At 46.1% G+C, this 25466-nt stretch overlaps 1 protein-coding gene across 2 annotated transcripts in view; it reads right to left on the bottom strand.

The window, feature by feature from the left end:
• CDH11 (cadherin 11) overlaps window positions 1-20367 on the bottom strand; it is a 144488-nt gene extending 124121 nt beyond the window's left edge. For both annotated transcript variants that reach the window (XM_087420161.1, XM_004431677.3), the window contains exon 1: window positions 20159-20367. The gene's annotated coding sequence lies outside the window, so the exon portion shown is untranslated. The remainder of the gene's footprint in view (window positions 1-20158) is intronic.
• Between the last annotated feature and the right edge of the window lie 5099 nt (window positions 20368-25466).

Genomic DNA, 25466 nt, shown 5'->3' with positions numbered 1-25466 from the left:
TGACACTCAAAGAGAAGCAGAGATAAGTGAATGGAGATGTCCACAAGTGATGGAGACACAGAAAAACTGTTTACAAGATTGTGAAGTCCTGTATCGAGTCTTGCCAGAAGCTGGACCACTCCTGAACTTCCTACTTATAAGGCCAAAACTTCTCTTTTTCTCTTAAACTATTTTGAACTAGATTTTTGTAATCTATAATGCAGTAATGCATCTGTAATAACTTGATGGACAACATTGATACCACTGAAATATGGAATACAGGAAAAGGATCAAATTTAAATGTTTGTTAAGTTAAGTTTGGAATGCAGCCTGAGGATTAGCCAGTGTTAAGATGGTAGATGATGCTATGAAGTTTATGAATCATCCCAGGGCAACAAGTATTATAAGAAAGGAGAAGATATCCAGAAGAAAACACTAAGGAAGAAAGCACTAAAAATCTCCAATATTTAAGGGAAAAGGCTGAGATGAGTGGCCAACCAAGGAAACTGAAAAAGTTTCTCTTTTCAGAGAAAGAGATGTCTCTTAAGAAAAACTAAGTGACAGAGAACTTAAAGAATTCGGAATGAGAGGACAACCAAGGATAACTCCCACCAGAATGGCATTTATTGGTGATTTCCAAGATGGACAATTCCTATGTTCAAAACCCTCTAAGAAAAAAAATCTATCTCCTTCCACTTACAGCTAACACCTCTTATCAAGTGAGAAGTTCAGATTTAATGTAAATGTCTCTTCCTGAGATGAACCTCAAAGCTCCTATCCATTACTCAAAAGGACTATATTCTAATAATTTTATCCATTCCAACCATTTACTTACACAAACTTGTTCTACACATTCATTGACCTCAGAACCCCCAAGAGATGTATACCACTCTCCTGATACATCATTGCTAAAACAGACCTTCCCGGGCATAAAGGCAGTGAACACCCATGAGGAGACATGGGCATGAACAAGCGAATGCTATGACAAAGAGGCCCAGATTCTGCTCTTGGCAGAGCCCTGACCTCACCTGTGATGCTGGTCAAGTTCCTTTTCCTCTCTGGGGCTCTCCTTCAACATTGCGGGACCCAAGTCTCAGAACAATTGTTGGGATTCCCTGTCATCATTTATGAAAAATATCAGCCAAGGACTAATGCCTTGTCCTCCTTTTTTCCCTCCCTCCATCTCTCCCTTCCTTCCTTTTCATTTTCAGTCCTCTTTTTTCTATTTTCCTTCTTCCTTCCCTACTCATCACTTTGTAGGTCCCCAATAATGGTAAATATCATCACCATCATCTTCCTCATTCTCATCAGCAGTACTCCTCAGCTGGGATGGGCAGAGATGGTGGCTATCATTCTCAAATGTCAGGGTCACTCCCTAACACATCACATTGCCATGTTTTACTCATCACACTTATCACCACTGAAAATGATTTTGTTCATTTGCTTATATTTTATTGTCCGCTCCCTCAAACTAAAATATAACGTCCTTAACAGTAGAAACTATGTCTATCTTATCCACTCTTTATATCTCTAGCCTAATTGATTATCAGTGTATCATGAATATTTGCTAAATGGATGGATGGATGGATGGGTAGATGGACAGATGACACATTTTTAGTCTAATGTGTTGTTCTGTTTCAGGGACACTCACCCACACCTCTGAAAGCCATGATTATCCCTGGTCGTAGGTAAGAATGATTATCTTGGCCATCCCCTTTCTATGTATCCCTCTGTTAGACACAACTTTGGGGTGAAGACTCAGGAAAGCAGCAACGCAGCAAAGAAGAGTGAAAGAAGGTGGCCCCCACAGCTTTGGTTTAAAGGTGCAGAGGCTGACATGCAGACATGAGCCAGACCATCTCTCTGCACCTCCCCTCGTCACCCTCCACACAGGACTTGCACATGCGTCTTCACACATGTATGTCCTCCCGTGGCCCAAGCACAACAACACATCTCCCTGGTGTTCATATTTCGTATGTCCCATTGAAATTCTCTCTGACTTTCACATGAATCTGATTTCCTGGATAAACCTGGCATCGGAATCAGCTTGGTTCATTGAGTTATCACATCTTGGTTAGCTTTGGACCTTACCATATGCAACCTGCCAGGGACTTGTTTACGATATAAGTACATATTTTAAAGGACTGTGTATGAAATGTGAATAAACACAACACTAAATAAGACAATGTAAGAGAAAGCATTATAAATACACCAATGCCAGGTGTTAACAGAATTATATTAATAATATTATTGTTGTTTCATCATCATCATTGCTATTAGGTGGTTATAGTATTGTAGAAAGAGCCCTGGACAGGGAGGCAAAATATGTAAAATCTAGAAGTTCTGCATCTTACTGGCTGTATAATGATAAGCATGTTACATAATCTGAACCTTACGTGTTCTTGTCTGAAAAAATTAGGAGTGAATATACACAGTTGTTTTGAGAATGAAATTAGATAACAAGGTGCCAAACAGAGCATCTCCCTCACCAGCAGTTGTTCAAAAAATATTTGTTGTATAAATTGTCCCTTGAAAAATCAAGGCCTGCAGTATCTATACAGTATCCACTCGCTACATGTGGCCCCTGAACACTTGAAATGGGTCTCGCCCCACCTGAGAAGTATAAAATACACACCAGATTTCAAAAACCGAATATGAAAAAAGGAGGGCCGGCCCTGTGGCTTAGCAGTTAAGTGCGCACGCTCCGCTACTGGCGGCCCGGGTTCGGATCCCGGGCGCGCACCGACACACCGCTTCTCCGGCCATGCTGAGGCCACGTCCCACATACAGCAACTAGAAGGATGTACAACTATGACATACAACTATCTACTGGGGCTTTGGGGGAAAAAAAGGAAGAGGATTGGCAATAGATGTTAGCTCAGAGCCAGTCTTCCTCAGCAAAAAGAGGAGGATTAGCATGGATGTTAGCTCAGGGCTGATCTCCCTCACAAAAAAAAAAATGAAAAAAAGAAAGTGAAATAGCACATTCATAATCTTATATTTATAATATTTTGGATATATTGGCTTAAATAAAATGCATTATTCAAATTAATGTCACCTATTTCCTTTTTACTTTTTTAATTAGACTACTAGAAATTTTTAAATTACATATATGGCTCACACTTGTGGCTTCTGTTATATGTCTATTGGACAGCACTGGCTTAGAAAGCTATCATCCTGAAATTCAATTATAAACATATAAAAGCTTAAAAACAAAGGATTTGGGGGAGAAAATTGAGTTCTTATCATCGGAGCTATACAAATAAGATTCATACTGGGAAAGAGAGTATCATTTATGTCAATTTTTTTAAAAGCAAAGCATGAAACCTTCACAAGCGATGGAAAGCTAGTCCTCGTCAAGTCCAGGTGAGGTCTGGTGCAGAAGAGAGAAACAATAGCTGAGTACACGTGAGTAGAAGGAATAGAAAGGAACAAATGGGGCTGGAGTCACCAAACTTGGATACAAACGCCACACTGTCACTCACGAGCTGTATGAGCCAGAGTTAGACATATAAACTCTCTGCACCTCCACTTCCTCTCTGCAGAGCAGAAATAACGACACACTTCTAACCCACAGCGTTATAGCTAACATTTAATAAGTACTCACTCGGGTCTTGGCCGGTGGCATTGTCACCACCCCAATGGTGCCGACGAGGAAACTGAAGCAAAAGATGACAAGTCCTATACGCATGGCCACACAGCTAAACACTGGTGGCTGCAGAAGCTGGACCCTGTTAGTCTGAACCCCTTTCAGCTCGTGAGCTTTCAATCACTGCTCGATCCTCAGATCAGACTTGCCCTGCTGTCCAGAACGGAGCATGAGACAGTGAACATAAGGCACACACCACGGTTGTCAAGGAATAGGGGTATTTTTATTGTTGTTGTGAAGGCGCAGCAGAGCACTGAGAGGATATAGGGTTTTAATCACTCTGTGCCCCATTAGCTCAAAAGAGCAAGCCCCTCCAAAAATCATGAGGAGAAGCCTAAGTTGACTTTGGAAACTCAGATATATTACTAGTGTCCTGGATCCTGTAAGAATTGTTGAGTGTTTGGGGGAAATATATTAAAAAGTTAACTAAGGAAATAAGAAGCCAAAAGAATTCTGGCCTCACAGATAACTAATAAGTTTAAATCAGTTCCTACATGTTCAATATGAGTGACTGAGGTCTTCCCAGTTCATCCCCAAACTACATTGGATTTCCAGGCCTACTATTGGGGACCCAGTGTCAAGTTGCAATATCTTTTATTTAAAGTGTAAATTTCATAGAGATTGAACTATTCATATAAAGAGTTTTTTTTTTTTCCTTCTATTTTGCTTTGGTTTGTTTTTGTAAGAAGCCCAGCAGGGCACTAGGAATGAGGCAGAGGCTGAGCCAATACAGCAGGAGACTAGGGAATATTCCCAGCTGGAGTGAGCCAATGCCAGGAATGGCCCCTAGGAGTTTCCCAAGGGGTGTAATTGGGTCCAGCATGCTGGGTGACCTCCATCTACACAATCCTACCACAAAGAGTCACCTCACAGAGTAACAAGCACATCACAGAAAATAACCAACCTGGCACCTCTGCAATAGACATGATTATTTCCGACAAACTCATTTCTTGTTCAATTTGATATGAAAATTAAAATTGTATTAGCACTATTTCTCACATTTGAGAGCATGTGAATCACATCCTCAATGCTCTCCTACAGCAAACCCAACTGAGCCTTGAAAGGAGGTACAACAATGCAGGTAAAGTTACTGTTTCCAAAATAGCTCCGTTTTGCATCCAAATCAGCCGTGCATGGGAAGGCACGCTCAGTGGGCCAAGCCAATACAATCAATGTAACTTTCTCAGAATGAAACCATCTTCAGAAAAAACATTAATCAAATCATTTCCCATGCAAATGTAAAAGTAGGGGAAACAATACTAGAGATAGTATCAATATTTTCAAAAATAAGCAAAGACAGACAATCCTTGAAGAGTGATGCTATTTCCAAGAATTTAATCAACTCACATTCTTCCCCACAAAGCTTTCTTTCCTTGCTTTGTTTTCACAACAGTTAAATTAAATGAGTCGGGGGACAGGTTTTGGAGGCTCTTTGCTAGAACTAAGTTCTGAGTTCTCAAAAGCCTACCATCAATTTGGTTTTCATTGTCCAAATAAAAATCTGAACCCCAAGAGCTGGGTTAAGAGGAGAATAATACATGTATTCTCTGGGTCAAGCAGGGTGACTAGAACTTCTTTTTGGACTTTTTAAGCAGAGCTCAGCTGTTCTTCCAGATCCCTCCTGTGGGGAGGCAATTTTCCATTCTAACCCTCTTCTCCAAAAGGGGTAATTTGAGTCCAGACAAGGGAAGTGAGTTCTTGTCCTACAGTGAGTTGGTTAACAAAGAAACCATGGGTAAAAGGATGGATCAAGTGGTATACAGATGAAAATGATCCAAGAATGTTGGAGCAGATAAAGAAACACAAAACACATAGACTTCATGGCCTTTGTCTCTTTGAACAAGACTTTGCATGTTGAGGTTTGCAATTACATTTGTTTTTCAGTCCCAGCTTGGAGTGACAAATGTAATGCCTCTTAATGTCTTCTTAAAATCCAGTATAGAGATTCTTTTCTCTCTCGGAAGCCTGGATCCTTATTAATATGCATCAGAGCAGCTGCAATGTGACCCTCTTTTCCCACCTTTATACACATTGTACAAAGTCATGGTGCTGCACAACGGAAAGTGGAGAGTGGCCAGTGATAGACAGAGACTGGGTTTACATGTCTTCTCTTGACATTCCCTAGAAATACACTGTAAACCGTGGGTGCAAAATAAATGTTCTGATGTGACACTCTTGGTGGCATCTTCCCTTCATCTGTGCCACGGCTGGACAGGAACCAAAATTTCAAGAGAGAACATGGATCTTGGAAACACAACTTCTTTTCTGCCTAATACATCTTTTTAGATGTTTAAGTTGTGAGCATAATTTACATTATGAGCACAATACAGAAAACATAATATTCAGTGTCATCTTTAAATCATCCTGAGTGGGAAGAAAGCCAAGAACCCATCAATCTTGGATGCATTAGAAGAGTCACAGGAAAAGCTTTCTGGATCTTTCAGGTCCTGAGTTCAAATCCTTTGCAACTATCTCTCCATGTGATCTGGGGGCTCCTATTTATGGAGTTGGGAAGATGCAATGAGATAATCTCTGGAAGGCCAGTACTGGGCACTCAGTTAGCACTTCACGAAATATTCATTCCCATTCCTCATTGACGTCAGCAGCCAGTCTCACGAACCTACTCCTCGAAGCCTCTTAGATCTGTCTCCCTATAACAGAGCAGTGGAGAACATGGCATCTCTCTGTTCAAATCCCAGCTTGTGTACTACTGACTGTGTAACACTGGGGAAAGTTGTTTAATTACCCAGAGTCTTGGTTTCCACATTTTATAAATGGGGATAATTATAGCTTCTACCTCACAGAAGATGTAGTGAGGACGGATTGAGACAATTTATGGAAAGTGCTGAGCACAGTGCGTGCATATAGTAAATGCTCAGTACACATCAGCAATGACAATAATTCTGCCACCCCAGACCCAGCTTCAGCATCCCTGCCATAAAACCCCCGCTGCTGGTTTCCCTGTTTACAGTCTCTGGCCTTCTCTGTAAGTTCCTCTCAATGCTGGTCCAGAGGTCATATAATAAAGCATTGAACACATCACTCCCCTGCTCCAAACCATCCAAAGGCTCCCTAGGACCTGGGCAATGAAGTCCAAAGCCCTGAATTTGGCATTCAGTGTTCAACTCCACAGAGAGTCCTGAACTTACCACCCTGCAGTCATACTCTGCCCAGCATCACCCGCAGGCATACTCTGTGGGCAAACCAAATCCACGCATTCACATCCAGTGTTTTCATCCACACGGCTCCTTCTCTGGAATGCTTAGATGCCACTGTCAGAAAGCCCCATGCCAAGTGATTTGTGGAAGAAGATCTGAGAGCCAGACCATTTTAGAGCTGGAAAGGACCCAAAAGGCCACTTTACAGATGAGGAAACTGAGGTTAATTGGCTTGCTCATGGCCACACAGCTATTTATCAGGAACACCAGGCCTGCACTGGGATAATCTGCCTAGAGGGAGGGAACCATAGGGCAGGCTATTAGGGAAAATTTGTCAGCAATTGGCCACAAACTTGCTGACAGGTGATCTTTCTTCATTTGTGAGAAATGAGACTGAAGCTATGCACCCAATAAGAAAAGAACACAAGGCATGCCTCTCTGTAAGTGAAAGCTGGGCACCTCTCTGGCTTGCAATGCCGGACAGAGCGGGAATGGGGTTGATGGGGAGAGGGCAGCTGAAATGATTCCACAGGATCCATCCCTCATTTCAAAGACGCGTCCTTTCAGGCTGCATTAGTCTCCAGACTAATTCTCCCAAACACACTGCTGAGATTTGCTGAAGCTGAAGGTTCTCTGCGATGTTTGCAGTAGGAAGGGCGATGAATAAAACACAAGAATCACCAATGCATTACTTTGAAGGCAAGTGTGCACAGCTCTAAGTGCTAAAATTGCAATTTTTACTCAAGATAATAATACTAATAGTGACACTTCATTTATATCGTCCTTTGTCACAAGAATAATAGTAAAAATGAAACTATATCTTATACTACAGCCATATCTATATATGAAGCATACAGCGGAGCAAGGCAGTTCAAGAGCAATCTCCCTTCACTATTGGGGTATTTTAGGGCAAAGTGTTGTGAACTGGAATTGTTTGCATAAATGAACCTTGATTTTCAATTTGGGTTTGGAATTTAAATACAGTTTTGCTGCCACTGTCAATGAATTTTATAAAACCTCTAAATATATTGTTAAATATTTAAAACCTTTAAATATGCATGCTTTAATAAGGAGACAATGGGAAGTTGATAACTACTGCTATAGATGCCCAGCCAGCCTCACCTATGTTTGGCTAATCATCCTTGGTTTGTGGACTGGATTTGTGTCCATTGTGACCAGTCAGGGAGCATCACATAGAAATTGAAACGCATGGCTCCAAGAGTTCTGTGCAGTTTGGTGACGACTGGGTCATGTCTGGGCAAGAGGCTCCATCAGCCACAAAATCAAAGCCATTCTATGGTTCAACTACCTGGCCCATTATAGAGGCTACTGAGTCTCAGAAGCTTTGAAACCCTGAGTTTGCCCTGAAGGCTTCACTCTCTGGAAGGGTGATGCTGATTCCTTTCAAAGGTGGTCAGGACAGCTGTCCTGGGATGGTATGGGACCAGGTACAGAGGAAGCTTTTACCTATCTGTCCTTGTGGCCCCAACTCGCCCAACTGAAAGCACTGGCAACTTTCACCTGAACATCCAATCCTTGGGCCAAGACAGAGGCCATGCTGCCGGGAGGGTGTGGGAGCTATCCCCTCGAGAAGCTGGGATGTGACTGGGGGCCACTTGCCCATTCTTATGATGAAAGATGCCCCCATTAATGCCTAGAGAGTTCCTAAGTATTCCATCCTGGTTTCTCCAAGATGTTTGGCTCTAAATTCAGAATACTCCTTTCCATCCTGATGCTCTTGTATTAGGGATCTAATTTGGACTCTTGTCCCTGAATCAGGCCTTAGATAATATTCCTCTGGATAATATTTTTGGAAATTCTGCATTGGCTCCATGGGCAGCATCCATGGGCCACTTTCCCACACAATCTGCCTTGTCCCTTCCAAGAGACCATTTGCCATCCACATGCCCAGCTGCATGCTGTCTGCTACAGCTGACCGTGGAAATCCCACCTCATCTACTGAGCTACATCACTAGGCTTCAGCCCAGGTCCTGACATCCTGCTCAATTCTTGCCCGACTCAAACTGGACTAGTCAATGTTTAATAAAGGCTCCCCTCTTCTCCACCTTACACCCCAACATCCACCTACCTATCAACATTCTATTCAGCATTCGAGAGGAACTCAAAAGCCAGACACCCCACTCAGTTATCACAGTGGATAAGGTTTCTCACAACAGTCTTGCAAGGATATGAGGGAAATGAAGCCATTTGGGTTTCTTAGTTCAACAGAAATAGATTCTGTGTAGCACAGTTCTTGCATGAAGACTAGAGCAGCAGGCTCAGAAAATAGCCAGGAAGCACAGAAGCCTGGGCAGTCGGAACCACAAACCAGATCCTGCCACAGAACCAGGTATGTGAGGGCACCACGGCTGTCCCCACTGAGTATGGGTGGCTACAGCTGCCTCTACCACCTCGGTAACCCCTGGAAATCGGATGCTGCTACAGCCACTGCCATGATGACCAGAGGGAGTTCTTCATGGCCAGTGATTGTGAGTGTCTGCCCGTAAACGTGTAAGATACTGAATCTAAATTTAAAACACACTGGGAAGTTGGTGCTGAGTCAGTGTTCTAGCTTCCAGGAGAGCTAGGAAAGCAACTCTCTGGGACTTCTGGCCTCCGCAGTAGAAGGAGGGCTCTTCTTGCTATAGACCATCTTATTGTGGGTTATTGTGCAAATACAGGAAGGGGTTCCGATGCTATGCAGCCAAACAAACAAACAAGCAAACAAATTGACGAATACGCACTAGAAGGAATGAGGAACATGCAGAATGCTGTAATCCGGGGTGTGGAATCCCGCAAAGGGAGGTGTCTCACATGGTTTAACAAGATTCTGTCCCTGCTCCTCTTGTGGGTATTTTTGTTGCTGTTGTTGTTTTGTTTTTACTGAGAAAGGAAGGCGACTGAGTAAACCAACTCATAGCAGGAGGCTAGGAAGGATGACAGATATTCTGGATGACAGACTAAAGATTAACTTTAAAATGTTTTGGGATGCTGGATCAATGGACTGAACCTAATGATATGAAATATGACAGAAATAATAATAACAGCAACCCCGTTCCATGCCCTGTTTTAAACATTTTTATATATTAATATCATTGAATATCGGAGCCACCCTATAAGATAGATATTACTAATGCAGTGTTATAAATGGGGAAACCGAGACCCGGATAAAGTGACTTGCACAGCCGGGAAGTGGCAGAGCCAAGCTTTGAAGCGGGGCAGGCTGACTGCAGAACCCCAGCTACCATCGAAGGTGCCTTATCATGTCTTACGTGCACAGGGACAGGTGGGGAAATGTGGCTTAACAGCAGCACATAAGGAAAAACAAATAAACAAATAAACTGCCGAGTATAAGTCCTCTGGGTGATGTGGCTGGCAATAAAAGCTAATGTAATGTAGCCTCAGGCTGCAATAAAAGAAATGTGTGGAAGGGAGTCGATAGTCTAGAGTTTAGCTGCCTAGATTTCTGTCTTCGGCCCTTCCCTCTTAGAAGGGCTGGAGCAGAAATGAAAGGGCTGCTCATTCTGGAGATGTTAAAATCAGGGAGACGGGAACCTGAAAGACAACTTAAATACTGAATAACTGAGATGTGGAGGAAGAATACCATCTATTCTGCATGGCATCAAAGGCTTGTATCAAAGTATACGACCTTTGGGGAGACACTTTGGCTCCATCTAAGAAAGTATCTCTAACAGTCAAAGTTCCTCCTGTCTCGATGGTTTGCCTCCAGGGGTAATGAGTTCCATATCACTAGCAATGATGTAGCCATCATCACGACATGGTAGCCATGGCTGGAGCTCCAGGTGGCGTAGTGTGTTGCTCTAGGTGGCCTCTAGGGTCCCTACCTGCCATGCGGAGTACAATTCTGGTATTCCTTCCCCAAACCATCCTTGATTATTGAACTGGATGTGACTTGTCCTTCCTGTGGCCCTGTTCATACTTCCTTTGCAGCATTCACTGTATGCAGCAGAGGGCCCTGTGAAGCTTGGGGTGGCAAGGTGAGACACCATTCTTACTCTGTTCTCTATGGAAACTTAGAATGGAGATATTAATGGTAGGTGACTGTAAAGTAGGACAGAGCTGAAGGCCAGGGTCAAATGGTACCTTTTGCAAAATATTATCACATGACATATCAAATGACACTGCATTGGCTGACCATGACTTTCAAATAATAGAGATTCATGCAAAGCCCCATATTTGGGTGTTACAACTTAACTGCCCAAAGACCTAACAGGGTGTATCTTTATATATATATATATATATATATATATATATATATATATATATATACACACACACACACTGGAACTAATGATACGCTTAAGTAAGAATCAGACCACAGGTATAGCCACTCTATAAAAAACACCAAAAAAACCTACAATGTTTTGCTTGCAGATAGTGTTAAGAGATTGAGTTAAGAGCCAGGACCGCCCAGTTCTTGTTCCATCTGCCTCTAAACTACCGTGTGATATAAGGCAAGTCCTGGTTCCTCTCTGGGTCCCTGGACGCTCATCTCTAAATAAAGGCTGACTAGAAGAGCTGATAGTTCAGGTCATGACTTCAGACATCTGATTCCTGAGGGCTCCACTTGGTAAAGCAGAATCTCCAGTCCTCATTACGGGAAGCAGTAGGTCCACTCGCTGTGCAGTGGTCAGACTGTCTGTGATAGGGAATGTTGTTTAAGATGTCACATGTTAAACGGGACAAGGACAAAATGGAGTGGAAGCAGATGGGAGAGATGAGGAAGGTGAGAGGTCTGGGAACTGTATCTCAGAAGATTAGTTGAAGCATTGAACGGTGGAGCATCTTGACACAGTGGTTAAATTTGGCGTTGGATGCTGAGTTTGAATCTCAGCTTTGCCAGTTACCAGCTCTGGAACACTGGGAATGTCTGGGGGTTATTTCCTCTGTAAGATGCTAGCAATAATCTTACCAGCTCGTAGGGTCACTGTGGATAAGTCTCATGTGACACACAATGTTCTTAGCACAGTACCTGAAACTAGCTAAGTGCTCAGTAAATGCTGGATTGTAACTATTATCTGATACCGGCTTTCAAATATTTGTAGGGCTGTCAGGAGAAGCAAAAAGTGATGGGGAGGAGCTGGCCAGGTGGTGTAGTGGTTAAGCTCGCACACTCCACTTAGGTGGCCCGGGATTTATGGGTTTGGATCATGGGTGTGGACCTACACACCACTCATCAAGCCATGCTGTGGCAGTGTCCCACATACAAAATAGAGGAAGACTGCCACAGATGTTAGCTCAGGGACAATCTTCCTCAAAAGAAAAAAAGAGAAGGACTTGCAACAGATGTTAGCTCAGGGCCAATCTTCCTCACCAAAAAAAAAAAAAAAGTTAATTAAAAAAAAGTGATGTGGAGGAAGGGCAGTCACTATTAGGAGAAAGTTACAAAAGAGTGGTAGTTTTGCTCCTCAGACAACGGGAAATCTTAATGAAAAGGGTGAACAAATCGCCTCTCATCGTAGGTTCCCTGAGAGGCAGTTAGCAGGCTGTCATCAGGACCTTTAAGCAACTGCAGGGTTAATAGCAAGCAGAAAAACTACTGAGAGGAGAGTTAGACCAGATCTTGGAAGCTCCTCTTCTGGATCAGATCTGGGATCAGGTCGGGGCACAGGGTGGCGCAGTCAACTCAGCTCTCCGTCCAGCTGCTCTTCGCCAGGAAGCTAGGGAGCCCCGGGCTTGTGACATGCGTCACTCAGAGTAGAAAACTGCTGGGCTGGTGAAGCCAGAACAGGCTTGGAAATCCAGCTTTCCCTCTTCCAGCCTCGTGCGCTTAGACAAGTGCCTGGAACCCTCCCTGAGAGTCATTTTCCCCGTCTGTAAAATGGAGACGATAGTCCCTTCCTCGTAGTGTGACTGCACAGAATAATGAGGTATCAGCTACAACACCCAGCACACAGTAGGGCTTCACAAAGTGGGCTCTGTGCCTTCCCTGTTCCAGGCCAACACAGGCAGATATTTCCTCCACTGTGAGGCACACTCGGGAGGGAACGCGGCACGGCCTGGGGTAGGAACAGATGACACAAGAAGGCCGCAGATGGGACACAGCAGGACAACCGGGAAGGTCCAGGGGCCTTGGAAAGCCCAGCCTGACTGTGACATCGTATGTGAAAACAGCTGGAACACCATTAAGGGCTGCGTGGGGGTGAGGGTTCCTGTTTTAACACTGTGACAAATCACTGTGCTTTTGCCCAGGTCTGAGGAAGACCACAGACGGGGCCAGGGCCTCTCCAGCAGCAGGCTTTGCAAGAGTCAAATCTGTCACTGCTCAACCCCCTTACAATCCCACCTACATTTCCCTGAAAAACAAAGAGGAATATTCTTGCAATGGCGAGGATTTATCAAGAGGCTAATTATCATTTAAGTTAGTTTGGAGTAGTCATAAGCCCCCTTTAAACGAAAGCAAAGCTTGTGATGAATATCTCAACATCACATGCTTGGCAAACTTGCCCAGGAAGATACGACTTCAGGGCAACATACCGCAGCAACCCACGTGTAAAAGGAACTCAGAGGAAACGCAAAGGTGGGAAGGAGGCAGGTGCATTTCAAAAGCCACAATTATCTCTAAAATCTCCACTGTCTCTTGAATATTTTAAATGGAAGAGGGATGGATCACTCAAACGTATGAAATAATTCAAAAAAAGGCAGTCACTAATAAACAATTCATCACTAATTGGGAGAGGCCTTAATCTAAAGCGAATGTTCCGTGCAGGGTTTTGGCCTAATAATTGTAATGATGATCTGCTACCTGCCACCATTAGTCTATAAAACTGAATCCCAGGTCTATTTCTGAGAGGACAAAAGGCCTGAGTATTTGTTTAGTGCTTATCATGAACCAGGGAGTGAATTCAATTCTCATTTTATCTTAATGGCAATCCTAGGACATAGATATTATTATTACCTCCATTTTCACAGATGAGGCATCCGAGTCTTAGAGAATTTATGTCGCATGTTCTTGGTCACATACTTTGTAAGCAGAGGAGCTGGAATTGAGAAGATCAAACTGCCAGGCAGGGCTGGAACTAGGGTGAGGCAGGTGAGGCACTGCCCTTGGGGACAAAATATAAGGAGATGCCAAAAAACTCAGTAACCAAGATAAAAAACATTTTAATGCAATACTTTAAAAATTAAGATTAATGGTGGGGCCAGCCTGGTGGCCTAGTGGTTGGGTTTATGCGCTCCGCTTCAGCAGCCTGGGGTTTGCAGGTTTGGATCCCGGGCGCCCTCCGATGCACCGCTTGTTGAGCCATGCTGTGGTGGCATCCCATATAAAGTAGAGGGAGATGGGCACAGATGTTAGCCTAGGGCCAATCTTCCTCAGCAAAAAGAGGAGGATTGGCAACAGATGTTAGGCTAATCTTCCTCACCAAAAAAAAAAAAAAGATTAATGTAAAAAATCCATGATGAGGGCTAATCTTCCTCACCACCACCAACAACAAAAAAGATTGATGGAAAAAATCCATGATGAGCAAAATACCAAAATTTTAAATGAAGACTCTGCACTTGCATGCCTCGGCCTTGCTCTCCTTACCCTAATCCGGGCCCTGCCACTGGGCAATGCTGCCTCCAAGGCTGATGGCTGGTCCAAGCCTCAGGGATGATGGAAGGAGGCCTGAGCATTCAGGATGTGATCATGGGAAACACATTCCCAGAGCTCCACGGCAGAGCTGGATACACAGTAATTAGACCTGATATGTCCGTCCCTGCCTTCATCCGTCCTTGTTCTCATTGAGAAGAAAACAGCATCCACGGCAGGGACGTTACTCTAAATTCTCACTGTTTGCTCTCACTGATGGAGCCTAATGATGGCTGAAAAGAGATCTCTATGCTTCTTCAAGGAAAACCAGGGAGGCAATTCCACCGCCCCGGCTGTTATGTTAGGTGAGCATCACAGATGCTCCCCACAGAGCTGCTCCCGATGCCATTTCCTTCAAGAAAAGCGAATCCGGAGAAGTCACCTTAATCTGTGAAATCGCGCCAGTGCAGAGGACCACGGCAGGAGGATTTCCGGCAAATAAGAGAGTTAGCAGAGGAAGGGCACGAAGGCTTTTCTTTACCTGCAACAACCAGGAAAATTCGAGGGAAGGCAGTGCTTATTCACAGTACTGTCTGAGGAGTGCTCAGTGCCAGAAGGCAAGAGAATTAGACCCTGGCCACTGTTCACTGTGGCCTGTAGAGCTGTTTATGCCAACTTTCCGGATTCAGCACCTCACATGGTCTAAACAATGAGGGAGAGAGAAAGACACCAGAAGTTGGCCTGCCATGAGAAACAGCATCTTTAGTCTCTCTTACACTCTTTCTTTCCTCCACTTTCTCCTTCCCTCTCTCCTCTCTCATACTCCTATCTCACTTAATACCCTGGTGCACCAGATTCTCTGCCTGAGCAGAAACTTTGACCATACAGATGATGAGAACAGTGCTTTATCTCAATAAGAATCCCAGAATTCAGCAACTGTCTGACAACTAATTAAACCAAATAACAATGAATTTTTGCCTCCAGTTCATACAAACGTGCATTATTCACAAGCACTTAGAATTTAAACGTGCCTTCTTTTTCTAAGTTAAATAAACTGTCCGGTGGTAAGTGAGCATCAGTTTACAAAACACTTTGTCTTACTTTCCACTGAGTTACTTAATACTCCTTCTCATAATCCATTTGCATTGATTCCTTCATCATCAACTGTCTATGCCTTCCAACACACACAGAGCTGCAAAGAACACCACTGCTGATTCACCACGGAGGCAATCATACTCAGTTAAAAAAAAAAAAAAAGATACAAATAAGAATCCACTTAAGACAGTACTTATTTTTTTAATAGAGTTTTCCTCTTAATTATAATATAGCATCAGGGTTTTTTTTCATTCTTCTTCAGAACTTTCATAATGACACTATCAAACAGTAACAAATATAAATTTGTACAGCCTGAAATATGCAATTTAATCATAAGCAGTAATTTCCATATCACTGAGGAGGAAAAAAAAAAGTCAAATGATTAAACTCCAGTGCATGAGGACCAATCTTGAATTAAATTTTACTCTCTGCTAAAGTTAGGATTTATACAGCAATATCAAGAATGGTTTAAAGATAATAGTAAAACATTTACTGTTGTATTAAAACGCCATGCCCAAAAGTGTTTACCAAAGATCAAACTGCTATTATCTTTTGCAAATTAGAAATGTCTTACAGGCGTTTTCAAAACGTCTTGAAAGAAGAGGCGATGATATCACAGCCGTCTCACTAATATTTCTCTTCTTTTTTATTCATTCCCTTCCCCTCGGAGTCTGAAATGACGCTCTTTCTGGCCGGAAAAAAAAAAAAAAGAGCCAGAAAATCCTCCCAGATCACTGCCTCAGTGAGAACGGACCTTGTTTATCATACAGCCCACCCCCTACCCATCTCCTGCTCAGGCGATCTTAAGTGACAAGATTTTCCAACTTTCTAGAAAACTCCAAGGTGGGAAGAGGCTGCAGGTAACGGGATCCACCGACTAGAAAGATGTTAATCCTGACAAACTGCTCATGCGGTAGCCTGAACTACAGCTAGATTGAATTCGGTCTCTCCTGAGAGGGCCAGGCAAGGCTGGTGGTAACAAAACCGCTTTTCATGGTGCCCTCAAAAGCAGATGGGGCCCATGCAGAAAGTTGGAGAAGGGTGCCATTGCCCTCTAGTGGCCAGAAGTGCAATCTTCCGCGAAGAAGCCCATTTCCAGAGATGCACAAGGCTCTCAATGTCAGGGTAAAATTATAGCAGAAATGTGTCTAATTATCCTCCTTGAGTGTTTGCTTTAGTCCTTCCTGCCCATAAAGGAGGCTGTGGATGGCTATCACAGTTATCCTAATGGAAAAGCTGATTCTCACTCCTACTGGTGCACCAGAATTTGTCCAACTTTCTCCAGCTTTAGTTTTTTTTTTTCTTTTTACTGGACTTGTTGATGATTTTCTCCTGGTCCCTTAAATCACACATTTATATGGACCAAAGATCTTTACATATTTCAGGGGCAATAACTTTGCATTAGAAAGGCTGACAACTCACAATGCTGGGTAAATCCAAAATGAAGGTTCTTGACAAATCAGGTAACTTTTTATGAACCCATGACCAATTTCATTAGGGGGAAAGAGCATCCCAAATGCACTTCAATCCCTTAAATCATTCGCTGGTGAATTTACACAATGCACAGATTTTTCTAGGAAAAAAAACTTTGCAATTCATAGTCATTCCACAAACTTGACGGTTCGAGAAAAAGGTTTGCTACCTACTTTCAAACTCTATCGACCACTGTTTTATCATTATTATTTAATTATTGGGTATGTCTATGATCAAAGTGAAAAAAATATTGAAAATCAACGTAAACAAAATGATTATGTTTCTTGAACATCTGCCTATATAAATGTGTCGACAATTGAGGGAAGACTAAAATCAGATTTGCAGATCTCGTTTAGATGGTTCTGAAAATAGATGTGAATATCACAGATTAAAGTTTACATGAACTGTGAACTTCATAAGTCACAGATATTCACAGGCAAGGTTCCAAGACCCGCTATGCTCATGGGAGTGTCGCTCTGGCATTGTAAATCAAGCCTCGAGTCAAAGGCATGGCGTTTCCCATACGAGGGTCCCCAAACCAGAATCTTTACAAGGCAGCCATGTAATTCTATTCAAAGTGGAAGAAAAACCATGAATTATGAAGACAAATGCATTAAAGGAGCATGAAATTGATCTGTATCCCCCAAATCATGGCATGGCTCTCCAGCCCTGCCCCCCACACACACCCTTGCCCGAATAAACAAACATACACATCCACAGCCACCACGGCAAAGAGGAAACATGAGTTCTCAGTCATAAAAACATAGAGCCGTAATTCAAAAAAAAAAAAAATTGTCAAATTAACAAAAGATTGCATCTTAATTGAAAATAGAACTTAGGTTTCCAGTAAGTTTACTGTCTGGTGTTCTGATAAGAATTCTGAACATAAGGAAAGTTCTGAAGTGCTATCAAGATGGTCCCCTGCTTCAATGAGAACTATTTTAAAAGCCTATTTTTCTAGTAAGCAATAAGCCCAATTTGAGTAAATCTACAGTCTGGGCCTACACAGTCCTTTCAATGCAGCTCTTCATTTCCCCTCCCCCAGGAATGGGGAAGGTGATTTTTTTTCCCCAAACAATGTAATAAAATGACCAGTTTATGTAGACTCTGAACAACAAGGAAAATAATGACAATAGTAATTATTATTAATAATAGAAGTATGGCTGCAACACATTTTTAATGCATTAATTTGTAATGCTTCAAAAGCAAGATGTAAAGACAATTCTCACTCAAGCAAAGTTTCCTGGCCTCTCAGATGCCTTTCCCTGGTCTATTCTTGAAAACTACTCACGTTCCTTTGTACTAGGCAGGATTTCAGTTTTGCACAGAGGTTCGAATTCCAGGGCCCACTGGCCAACTCGAAGACTCCGAATCAGAGCTCAGGATTAATGAACTTTAGGGACCAGGGGCTTCAGGGCCCGTCTGGCTTTGGCCACAACTCTGCCCCTTTGTTTTGCAACTTTTATTCCTTTGTTCTACGGGAAGAATACCAGGCTCCCTGCAGCTGGGGTTGGGCAGTGACTACTTCTGGGTTCTGATGTCTGCATCTCCATATTTGTAGGAAAAATAATTCCAGGATTAAGGAAACGAAGGTCAGCCCCTTCTCTTCTCCTTTCCCATCGCGTAAGGCTCTAGCGCTCAGAGCAGCGTGGTAAATGTGCCAATGCGATGCTGGTGGATCCTCGCTCCTGAGAACACTTCTATCTCCCCATCCCCGGGAAATCCAGACACCCCGCAGAACCATCGATGTCCGCTGCAAGCCCAAGCGATAAAGAAATTGATCCATCCTCTTGCCAGATTAATTATCGTGGCTTCCCTGTGATTAAACCGAAAACTTACTCCCTGCCTCATATTAAAGCCATGGGAAGGATCGGAAGAGGAAAACAAGGAAAGATTTCAGAGCCATCTGAACAAGATTTCTTTAGGGGGAAACTGGAGGGAAGACTTTAGGCAGATCTATAGCCTCATGCAGCCGGGTTTCAGGAACAACCCTCCACCCCCACCCCTTAGGGACGACCGGTCGTCATGCAGGGATGGCATTATTAAATAATTAAAAGCTGCAATTTCTTAATAGCAGTGCGATGGCCCGTGAAATTCCTGCTGCATTATCAGCAAAAGCAACAGGGCTTTTTCTAGCATCTTGAAAACCTTTCACCCGGGAGAGGGAGGGGTGTGAGAGCCCCGGGGCGAAAGCAGGGCCTTGGCAAGAAAGGGATAAGGAAGCGCGACCCGGGGGCCTCCCCGACCCCACTTTCTCTGGGGACTCTTTTCTTCACAGCGCGAGGCGGGCCCTCCCACAGCTCTGCCCGGGTTGAGGGGGAAAGGAGTGCTCTCCTCGCCACCCTCCCCATCCTGCGGGCTTCCCCGCGCATCCCACCCCCGGCTCGCGTTCCGGGGCAAAGCTGAGGGAGGGAGGCCTTGCGTACCGGGAGCTGGAGAGGCTTGGCGCGCTCCGGGAGGAGGCGCAGGCTTCGGGGAAGGCTCGGTTCGCAAAGTTAACGTTGACCCTGGCAGGCTTCGCCAAGCCCAAGCCGGAGCCGAGCCGGAGTCGGAGCCGCTCGCGGATCTCCCCTTGGGCTGGCGGGAGCCGACGAACGGCCCCCGGAGCTCCCGAGGAGCCTCCGGCTGGAGAGCTGGAGCGCGCACCGCAGTCGGCCGCCCAGAGCCGCAGTCAGCGGACCAGACCCAAGCTATTAAAGTGCGGGGGAATCGCCCACCTCAGCTGGGTTCCTTCCGTTTCCCGGGGCTTCCCTGGCGCGCTCGAATGGAGGGCAGAGCCCCGGGGAGCGCTCGGGGGGATCAGGGAGGAAGGGTAGGGACCCTGCAGAGCGCGGTCATGTCGCTGCTTTCGGAAAGAGGCGCAGCGCGGGCGGGAGGGTGGGCACCGCGCCGGGGGCGACTTTCCCCCGAGACCTGACCGGGGGCAGGCGGCGTGTCCGGAGCGCAGCTCTGCATCTTATTGCCCCAGCCGAGTGCAAACCCCTCTCCCGCGGCCTCGGCGCAGACCCCAGACGAGGCCGGAGCGGCAAGAGAGGTTGGAGCGCACATCTGGCGCCTCTGCCCCCTGCGCTGCCCGCGCCCACAGCTGGCTCCCTTCTCCCTTTCTGATTTTTAAACAAATCTCGTACCTCCGCCCTCCCCCCGTTCCTGCTTTGCATTAGTGAAAGCTTCTCCAGTCAGACCTACCCCCCCAAGACATTCTCACCCAGAGACCCACCCCCCCAAGAAGCCCCATCCAGGGGAGAGTAAGGGACCGGCGGCGCGCCTCACCTGGGGCCCTGGAGGGTGGGCGCGAGCTCCGGCCGTCGGTCCCTGGCGCAGGGCGAGCGCAGCGGTGTCAGCCCCGGCCCGAGTCCGGGTCCCATTCACAAGTCGGCGGCGGCTGCGAGCGGCCCCCGCGGCTTCTGCTAGCGACGCTCCCCTCGGCTGGCGGCGGCCGCGGAATGAGCCGCCGAGCGCGCTAGTGGCAGGAATGAGAAACCGGGGGGAGGTGGCGGGCGGGCGGGCGGGGTGGGGATGGGGGGGCGGAAGAGGTGGGAGGCCGCCGCTGGGAGGGAAGGAGAGGGCGGGGGCGGAGAGGAGCCGAGGCCGCGAGACGCGGCGAGCCGGGCCTCGCAGAGGCTGCGGGGGCCGACCCGGTCCACAGCCTCCCCCCCCTCCCCCGAGATGGCCCTCGAGATGCCAACCCTTGGATTCGCGGCCGCCCCTCCCGCCCGGGCCGCTGCACTCCGGCTCCCTTGGGGCTCAGACAGAGTCTGGAGCGACTGAAGTTGGGCTCCAGGGACGCACAGCCAATCAGGGAGGGCGGCCGAGGGAAGCTGGGCATGGATGCGAGCCTCTTTTTCCTCCTTCGCCCAAATCCGCTCCAGCTGGTCCGGCTGGGCCCTTGCCCTAGAGGCCTGGATGGTGGGTTGGGGGAAAGCATCGCCCAAGCGGGGGAGGCAATCGGGAAATGTTCTTCCTCACTCTACCTCCCCACCTTCCGAAAATCCCTCCACGTCGGCGGGTCCCCTCCCCCATCCCTTGCAAACTCTGCTTGGGGCGCGGGTGGTGAAACCTGGGGGAGGGAGACTTCGGACTTGGGAAGAGCCACGTCTCTGTCCTCTCCTAATCCTCCCCCCAACCCCGCTTCCAATGCCTCGTGGGAGGAGGGGGGCGCCGGGATCGCTTCGCCAGGGTCGGCCTTCCCCGCCCCAGGGTGCCTTGGCCCCGCTTCAGGCAGGTACCGATGGCCCCCGCATGTCGTGTCACTTGTTGCCTCAGGCCCCCTCGCCGCATACCCGCCCGGCTCCGTGGAGAGAGCGGTTCTGCGGCAGAGGCCCTGAGGGCGCAGTGCCCGCATCCTCCCTCCGGCCTCCCCTTTACCCCTCAAGGAGGACCCGCTAGAGGGAGGGAGCCCTGGCCCGCTCCCTGGCCTCGTCAAGTTGCCCGGGGAAAGGGCTGGCGGGGCCGGGGCTTCGGGATCACGGCAGGGACTGGGCGGGGCACTCGTGGTTCGGGAAGTGGTGTCGGGACCCGCACACTGCGCGGTCCAGAGGGTGGAGGGGAACAACTGTGACCTGGTGGGGACCCGTGTCTAGAACAAGTTTCCAGGGTGAGGGGTGGCGGATACAGAAGAGGAGGAGGGAAGGTGAAGAAGCAAAGGGATGAAGAGGGAAAAAGAATCTCCAGGAGGGACGGGGAAGAGGATGAGGAGGGAGGGGAGTGTGACAGGCCCGCGAAGAAGGGTAAGCGAGCGGGACGCGGAGGGAAAGCAGGCCCAGAGGAGTTAACGGAAAAAGAGGCTGAAGAAAGAAGAGAAAGCCTCGGACGGTGCGCAAATCTGGAGGGACTGGAGAGCCCGGAGAGGAGAGGGGGACCTAACCCCGCCCTCGGGCTCCCGGCCTCGCGTCCCGGGGGCCGCGAGCGCGCCCAGCTTCCCGGGGATCCGCGCGGCGCGGGGGCGGCGGGCGGGGCGAGGCTCCCGGGTCCCACCCCCTGCCCCTCCGCCCGCGTTCTTCTCGGCGACTCAGGGATCCCCGCGGCGCCGGGGGCCGTCTCCAGCCCGCGTCCCGCGCGGGGAGGATGCATCCTTCGCGCTCCGTGTGGCCGTGGCCTTTAAACTGCCCGGTCCTCGCCTGGGAGAGAGGGCGCTAAGTTTTCAGCTGTGGGGTTCCCTTGCTCTTCTGCTCCCCACCTAAAGGCCTCCAAGGTGACAGGCCTCTGGGCACTCAATACTGCACACCCCCGCCGCGCACACGCCCCGGGCCAGGGAATCGCGAGACCAAAGAGGCCGAGCGCATTTCCCGAGCGCGCGGGAGAGTCCGAAGGGGTGCCTGCCGCTTCTACCTCCGCGGGTTGGTCCTTGACCGTTTCCACACTCTGCCTTGCTTCCTCGCTCAACATTTTTGGTCCTGTTTTTCATCTGTCACTTCTGTCTGCTCTAAACCCTAAGACTTTGAATATGCCCCAGGCCACCTCGGAAAGTCCCCGAGGCTACCTCCTAAAGTCTCCACACACCCCGCCACGATATAGTGTGGGGGGATATAGCAAGGGCGATGGGATGCTCTGACCCCGCCGTTTCCGCTTATAAATGAAGTTACACCGGAGAGAAGGGAAGAAGGTCCCACTCTCCCTCAGAGATACTTGGATTTTGCTCTTGTTTGGCTACTAACTGTTGTCTGAATTTTCCCATCCTATCCACGTGGACTTAAAGGGAACGTGAAGCCGTCGTCAATCTAATTCCACGTACACAAACATGTTCAGGATCTGTGGTGGTGAGGACATCTCTTGATCCATGAGGAAAGTGTCATTATTTCCATTTTGGAGGCACATCCAAGGATGAGTCTGGTCACTTGTGATCTGACACTAGCTGGAATTTGCCCTCTGCTTTCTGTTCAAAATTCCTCAAATGACAACTGGTTTTTGTGTTTTTTAGACCGTCCCTTTCACGAATGATAGTATCAGCAGATTTTAAAAAGTAAATTGACAATTGCTTGGTAGATTTCCACTGACGCTGCACACCTAAATCAGGGGGAACCCAGTGTAGAGCAGAAGTCAATATTCCCTTGCACAACCCAGCAGTTCCACACCTAGGATTCTACTCGAGAGAACTGAAAATATATATCTGCACAAAGATAGGTACCTGAATGTTTACAGCAGTATTATTCGTTGTAGCCAAGATCTGGAAACAATCCAAATGCCCAGCAACTGGTGACCGGATAGATAAAATGTGGTATATCCATATAATGGAATAGTGTTCAACATTGAAAAGAAATGAAATACTGATGCATGTCACATCATGAATGAACTTTAAAAACGTGCTAAAAGCCAGATGCAAAAGCCACATATTGTATGATTCCATTTATATAAAATGTCCAGAAAAGGCAAATTTATAGAGACAGAAAGCAGACCAGTGGTTGTCCTGGCTAAGGGTATAAATAGTAATTGACTGGAAATGGGCATGAGGGAACTTCGTTGGGTGATGAAAATATTCTAAAATTGAATAACGATGATGGTTACACAAATCTATACATTTACTAAAAATCATTGAATTGTAACCAAAAAAAAAAGGCAAAAACAATTTCCTTTCACACCTTTATTCCCAGAGTATCTGTGACCTGCTGTTGAGCCCCAGAGGGGAAACTTTTTACAAGGCAATTTTAGAGAGAGAAAAATGTAAAAAAAAAAAAGAGTTCTAGTTCTTATGGAAAGATAACCATATTTCTATTCAGCAAGTTCTATTTTGGCGACGACTTTGGAGAGTCTTATAAGTGTTAAAGCAAGTTAATTCCCCCCTTTCACTCTTCTAAGTGATTAATTCCTGGGAACTAGAGTTAGGTATTCCAGTTCGTGACATTTTAAACACACCTACACATAGACACAGTACAAAGTGCACATTTCATAGGGAAGTTTTTATGACTATGTTAGGATCTGTCTTAGAAATCCATATCAGGCACTCGGGTGGAGTATTGTGTGATTACAGTTTAGATTAAAAAAGGAAAAGAGGAAAAAAAAAAAAAAAAGAACCCACTGACAGCTTAAATTAAAAGATTCAGTTCATCCAGGCAGCCAAAAGTTTGGGTGTTTATCTTAACTTGCCTCACCTTTCCTTCACCTTGTTCTTCTTCAAAGGAGGAAGCCAGGGTTCACGGTTGCTCTGGAGCCAGGATTAAACAGTCCCCTCTGCTTCCTGCCTCTTCCCATCCAGACAGAGATGAGGCCCAAATGGGCCTTTTCTTGTCTTTGTCCTTGTCAGCACGAGGCTGATAATTTCCTGTTGGTTCCTCCATCAAAGGTACCAGGCTCTGTCCCTTTGATGCGCCTGTCCTCAGGCTCTGAAGATAGCCAGGCCCTGCTGAGTCAGTTCCTTGTTTCCACTTAGAAGCCCCAGGCTCCCCCAGGCCTTCTCAAAGCTTCCTGCTCTGGAGGCATCCTTTGGTCCACTGTGGAAAAAGCGAGGCAAGATCGAAACAGGGAGATGTTTTATCACATTGCAGTGGGCTCCTATTGTGCCTTCCCAAGGCAGAGGGCGAACGTGGAGAAAGATGGCACAGGGATGCCATTTCTGATCCAGACATTTCAGATGGAGATCCCCACAGCTGAGGCTGCACGGAAAAGTGAGAAGACCACAGGTCTTTGACCTGGGTTTGATTCCTGGTTCTGCCACTTACTAGATGTATGACTTTGGCAAAGACTTTATCTCCATGAGATTCAGTTTCTAGTTCTGTATAATAGGGCTTATTATCTGTGCCTAGACTGTTTCAGGGGTTAAATGTACCCACATACCTAAAGCAGTAAGCACTCCGCTTAGAGCAGAGGCTCAATAAATGAAAGTTATTACTATTATTAATTATGAGATCTGATTATTATCATACCTCAAATCACCTGAGCAAAAAAGGTCAAGTTACAATTATGAATTATAATAATGATGGAGATTAACCTTATCTTAACTGCTATTAGTAATAAAACTTCTGGTCAAGAATATTATGGCAGTTCAAATTTACTGACACTGTAAGACCTGTCCGGGGTCATATAGAATTAGATGTGCCAACCTTGGGGGCAGGGGCTCTAGATTCATGTCCTAAATCTGCCACAAATTCATTGAGTCACCTTGGATAAGTCATTCCCTTTCTCTGAGCCTCAATTCCCCTAGCTGTAAATGAGAGCTGCTCAAGATAAACTCTGGAGAGGATCCTTCCAGAGCTGAAAATTTGGGGTTAAGTCCTACTTTTTGTTAAAATCAAAGCGTCTCAGAGAGGCAATTCCCCTTTCCGCCACCAGGAGCAGTCAGCCAATCATCTCAGGCTGAGCCCTGACTCCAGGCATGCCCTGTCTCTGAAACATAATCTCTTCAACTCTTATCAGTAGTATTTCTCTGTCTTTTCCCCTCACCTAGATTCTTAAGTTTCCCAAAGGCAAGGATGATACTCTTCTGGTTTATGTCTGTATCCCTAGCACCTGGTGTGTTAAATATAGAAATCCAATAAATATATTTGATTAATTGATCATTTTAATTAATAAATATTTTGATTAAATTAAGGCCAGTATATCAGTCAAATATCACCACGATAATAATACTAGGTTATGAATGATCCCA

This window comes from Ceratotherium simum, chromosome 30, assembly GCF_057802395.1.
Source record: "Ceratotherium simum simum isolate JZ-2026a chromosome 30, ASM5780239v1, whole genome shotgun sequence".
Lineage (NCBI taxonomy): Eukaryota > Metazoa > Chordata > Mammalia > Perissodactyla > Rhinocerotidae > Ceratotherium > Ceratotherium simum.
This window is presented reverse-complemented; position numbering and strand designations above follow the sequence as displayed.